We start from the raw sequence: 6,000 nt of genomic DNA, 5'->3' as shown, positions 1-6,000 counted from the left end.
ATAGACATATGACTCTCATAATGCCCACCATATTTCATCTAAACCTTTAGACCCTTGTAGCAGCTACAGGAATCTTACAGACACCTGGAGGGCCACCACCAACCTGGACCAGTCCAACATCAGGTGTGACAGCAACACCAACTTCCAGGGCTGGTACAGGATGGTGTATCAGGGGGTGAGTGCCCGCATGCCAGACAGCTGTGTGCCACCGTATCGGTGTGGAACATCTAATCCATTGTGGCTCAGTGGAGGACATCCACAACCAGGAGACGGCATCGTCACCAGAACAGTGTGTGGAAGCTGGACCTCCTGTTGTGACTATTCTTTTTTCACCCGTGTGAAGGCGTGTCCAGGAAACTATACTGTCTATGAACTACAGCCATTTTATTCGTGCCATTCTGCATATTGTACAGGTAGGGCTCTCTTTACTCAAAGATTGCATTTCAATTTCATATTTGTTTTTGCTATCTTGTCTGCTGTTAAGTTTATATTTCCTGTATGGTGTCCAATGTAGATGTGCCAACAACCCCCGCTTCAAACTATCCAAGTAAGTGATCATATTACAACCACTCTGGTCTTGATGCCTGACATATTACCTGCCACACACTTCACATGTGTCATTGCAGTAATTTCTTGTTTGTGTTCACTATGGGGGAATGTAAAGCATTTGATATGGCTTTCAATGAGTAGAGTTTAGTATACAATGTGTATAAGCTCCCGACACACTGTGTGAACAAACCCTGAACAGTGTGAAAACAGATGCGGAATAAGGGTCCCTATTCTAAAGTGATGCATTGGTCAGCTCAGATGCTCAGGGCCTCCACACTACCAAAGTCCCCCTTGTTACTTAGAGCCCCCACACCACCCAGGCCCGCACTACCTAGCCGTCTCCCCCCCCCCCCCCAATTAAATAATTAATATTTAAACAGTTAAGTCATCTAGTTTTCTCTTGATCATAACAATGTACAGAAGGTAAAAGGAGCCTTTATATCGCAAGGATTGAACGTACACTTGTCAAATACGGTGGGTTGGTGAGATGTAATTGTTTTAATTTACCACTGAGTTTTAATTGTAAAAGCCCCCAAAATAAATGCAGAACATTAGAATAATAGTTTTGAAGCAAAACTAAACTATTCTTTTGTGATAATTGAGTTAATGTTCGAGAACATTTGCTTCAAGAAGTGCAGTGCATGATGGGTACGCAATCTAGGCCAACAGACAACCTACCCAGCTCTGAGCCTATGTCCTTAGCTCCTCCCCTCACTCGTGAAATTTAGTTGCTATCCAAACAATTTGCCATGTATGTAACAACAGAAATATTATCATTGCTGCATTGGCCATGCATTGCATTGCTGACTAAGGGCGTACCCATCATGCACTGCACTTCTTGGAGATAAGTTTCTCAAACATTAACTTATTTATCACAAAGGAATAGCTTAGTTTTGCTTCCAAACTATTACTCATCGTTATATTCTGCATTTATTGTAGGGTTTTTACAATTAAAACTAATTGGTGTATTGAGAAGTTTACGTCCAATCCTTGCTATATAATGCTTCCTATTTCTCACCTCATTAACTAGAAAAAGTGAGATCAACACAACCAAGGAGACTAATGCAGAATTAGAAATGTTCTTACACTTTGTTTTCCGGGGGGGCGGGGGGCGGTAGAGTCGGGGCCCTAGGTAGTGTGGGGGCCCTATGCCAGCCATCTGGGCTGACCAATGCATCACTTTAGAATAGGGACCCTTATTCCACATCTGTTTTCACACTGTTCAGGGTTTGTTCACACAGTGTACCAGGAGCTTATACACATTGTATTCTGGCCCTTACTGCTTAGTCATAAATAGAAATCTAGGTCTACTAGGTCCTTACTAAGGTTATATTGGTATTGTGCATACAGTATTTCCAAATAAATGTCTAACAACTGTATGATTTTGCTTAATACATGCCTTACAAGCTACTTACGCAGGCATTAATATTGTATGTATTAGTGCTAATAGATGTAACGCTAAAATAAAGTGTTACTGCATGCTCAAATGCTTTCGGCACAGTCAAATGTATATTGTTTTATTAATGTAATTGGTCTGCATTTAAATAACCTTTCCATAATTGCGATGCAATAGCTTTTTTAATTATAGTGTGTGCATGTGCATAATCTGGCATTCAGACATTTTGTCCCGGTGTTCTGTCGAGATGTGTTGCCTCGTCGAGATGAGCGACCGGTCGCCCTATTCGATAGTGGTGTTCTATCGATTTGCGATGCCTCATCTAAATGAGCGACCTTGATTTTCCGCGGAAGGCGTTTCAATCGGTCCACGTAGGACTGTTTTAATAACCATTACTTTGTTTATTTCACAGACAGGGGTGTGCAATCGTTCGTGCGGAGTTTAATAACGTGAGCCTCTCGTTTGAGCAAGTTAACAAACGTGCCATATGAAAGAGACTGAGTTGAGTTTGCGCAAATACTGGAGAAAGTGTTTGGGATCAGGGCCTGGCTATGGGTTGTTTAATGCAGTCATTTGCTGTTGGTTTGGTTTCAATGCGACGTGGGCTCGCAAGGCAAATTGCCACATGAAATCATGTGTATGGGGATAAACAAGCGCGCTTTAGATATCCCCAGATAGATAGCGTATTGTGGCTTTGTTTTGGTAGATGTGACGTCTGTCTTTTAATGACCGGAATCATATTTTCATAACATCCCCACCAGTGCATTTCTTATTACCATGTTCAGGCATTTTACAATGCAGTCGATTCAAATTCTTGAGTGAAAAGGGTGGAGGGAGCATTTTGACAGCTCAATCAGAGGTGGCGATTTTTTCCATTTTGCAATGAGAACGCCTCCTCTACATAAATAGCCTCGAACATTGTAACATCGATCAGAAAAGACTGAGTGTGTGAGCGATTACGGTTAGGCAACAAAGTAGCAAATGTTCGAGGCCACGCTATTTCGCAGATTTTCCAATGATCTGCTGGATGATCCACGCTATTTCCCGTTTTCCCCCCAGGGGATAGACTATATCGTAACTTTCAGTCCATGACAGTCGGTGGACAGGCTATAGGCTAACTAGACTATGGATGACTGGTGGTAACCTCAGGAGGACATAGGCTACAGTTTGAGTCATTAAAGTTGACAGTCTCAGGGGATCCTATCGTAACTTGCGGTCTCACAATTCGATGGGCAATCACCCGCGAAAACCACCGCGAGGGTGTGCGCATGCGTGCGCATGCTCAGTAGTGAAGAGAATCACATCTCGACGGGTCGCTCATATAGACAGGACACCGGGCCCAGCAAAAGCTGTCAGCAGCCCTGTGTGTGTGTGTGTGTGTGAGTGTGTGTGTGTGTGTGTGTGTGTGTGTGTGTGTGTGTCTGTGTGTGTGTGTGTGTGTGTGTGTGTGTGTGTGTGTGTGTGTGTGTGTGTGTGCGCGCACAAATATGTACTTACAGTATGTGTGTGTGTACAGGTCATGTGCATGTTGTCTTTGCTAACATGACTCAATGCCAAAATAGGCTTTCACACCTTTCCCTAACTCCAGATCCGGACCCGAACGAGTGTGTGTGTGTGTGTGTGTGTGTGTGTGTGTGTGTGTGTGTGTGTGTGTGTGTGTGTGTGTGTGTGTGTGTGTGTGTGTGTGTGTGTGTGTGTGTGTGTGTGTGTGTGTGTGTCACTATGTGTATGTGCTACAGGTTTCTACACCTGTGCATGTTCTCTTTGCTAATGTAAGCTTATGTCTCGGTAACAGAATTGACTTTCACACCCTCCCCTAACCCATACCAGATCCGGACCCGTGCAGCAGCTACACAATACTGGACGACATCTGGAGGGCCACCACCAACCTGGACCAGTCTATTATCAGATGTGACAATAGTGGCTTCCAGGGCTGGTACAGGATGATGCATGGGAAGGTGAGTGTCCGTATGCCAGACAGCTGTGTGCCACGGGATCGGTGTGGAACAGACCGTCCATTTTGGCTCAGTGGTGGACATCCACAACCAGAAGACGGCATCGTGAACAGAACAGTGTGTGGAACCCTGGGCTCGGACTGCTTCAACTATTTACTGGACATTCGTGTGAAGGCGTGTCCAGGAAATTATATTGTTTATGAACTCCAGTCACTTCCCTGCAACTCAGCGTATTGCACAGGTAAGGGTGTCTTGCCCAACCTCATTAGAGAATAGGGATGGACAGGATCTATGTTTTGCCTTCAATCGTCCCTTACCATACAACTCTTTCAGTAGTGTTTTAACACTAGAACTACCAGGATTTTTCTGCCTACCTAGAAGTACCAGAGAGGGGTCATTTGACCCGGTGGCTTTTACCTAATACACTAATCACTCATTTTGTTATGGTAATGAGGCTGTTAGGGGCCGTGTGTGGGGTGAGGGGTGAGGGGGTCACACCTTACAGTGCTAACAGCCAAGACAAACAGGGACAGAAAGCTTCTTCCCAAGGGCGGTCAGCCTCCAAAATCACCACAGGTAAATAGCAACTTGCATGAAGATATCAGCAGCAAAGACAGATAGCACAGTTTGGCGGACAGTGTGTTACAGTTTTTCTCCATTGGTTTGGCTCATTTCTTGAAACTGAGATGTCATTCTCAAAACATGGACAAATTCCAAAAATAATTTGCAGTTCCTCACAACAGAATGGCATTTATCATTGCTTTCATCAAATTTCAAATGCTTTTGTACATGTCTCAATCATTTAGTACATCATTGTAAATGGCTATGTACAAGTATCCTACAGTTATCAGCTTACATTTAGTACAATTTTCAAATGAATGTACCTTGCTGATCTATCCCAATTGGTTGATTCTCAGTGTAATTGTTGTCCTGAAAACATGTCAGCACATTTTCTTCATATAAGTCATCAATGAACTTGTGAATGTCCCATGTGATCATGACGTATCATATGACTGCAACCAGATAATGGTTGAATTACAGTTTTTCTCGATTGGTTTGGCTCATTTCTTGAAACTGAGATGACATTCCTATAACCATTGGGTCATTTGGCCAAACATTCTTACACTTCTGCACAACAGTTCAGATAACTAGCAAAATGTCATATACCTCCCAAAACACCTCATTCTTGCATCAGCACTAAACCGTCTCACATATAAATAGTCAGTACCATCAAAATGGCATAGATCTTTCTCAATTGCTTTGACTCATTTGCATTCATTTAGTCCTTCTGTCAAAATAAACTGGATGGTTCAGCATAACTACTTGGATCCTCATCACTCGCTCATATCACCCCAAAAACAGTTTACCCATGTGTCAAAACTAAATTTCTTCCCCACATATATCATCAGTACCCCCAAAATAAATTGTCCCTTTGCCATTGTGTAAGCACTGCCAGTCAAAATGGTTAGGTGTTTTATCTACGTTCAGCTAACAGATTTCGACTATGTATAAAAATGAAAAAGTGAGTGGAAACATTGAAGTTTGACAACACAGATAATTTACCAAGGACATTTATCAGTAACTTTCTTTACTGTAAATTCATATACAGAAAGTAATGCCCATATATCACAGGTTTCTCATGGGTTTGGCTCATTTCTCAAAACAGAGATAACATTCACAAAATAACATGGACAAATGCAAAAGCAACTAGCAATTGTTCAAAACAGAATGTCGTTTGAAAAAATGTCATGAAATTAGCCAAATAACAGAGGAAACTGTAGTATACACGGTTGTAAAATTATTTTCTACTAACTAGAAAAGTTACAATACCATCTGACCTGTTGAACATTTACTATGTAATGAAATCAGTTTCGAGAAATTAGCCAAACCAATCGAGAAAAACTGTAACGTGTGAATCTCCCATGCCATGTGACCATAACGACTCATGTGAATGCAACCTGGCAATTGTTAGATGGATAAATACCAGTGCATGTGGACTACTGCTTCATTTCCCTCAAGAATTTTGTGGTGAAAGAAGCTCCTCTCCCAGATGCAGAGATACAGCACTCAACAGGCATTGGAAATGATCCACACACACAC

This window comes from Engraulis encrasicolus, chromosome 1, assembly GCF_034702125.1.
Source record: "Engraulis encrasicolus isolate BLACKSEA-1 chromosome 1, IST_EnEncr_1.0, whole genome shotgun sequence".
NCBI classification, from domain to species: Eukaryota; Metazoa; Chordata; class Actinopteri; order Clupeiformes; family Engraulidae; genus Engraulis; species Engraulis encrasicolus.
Note: the sequence above shows the minus strand (reverse complement) of the source record.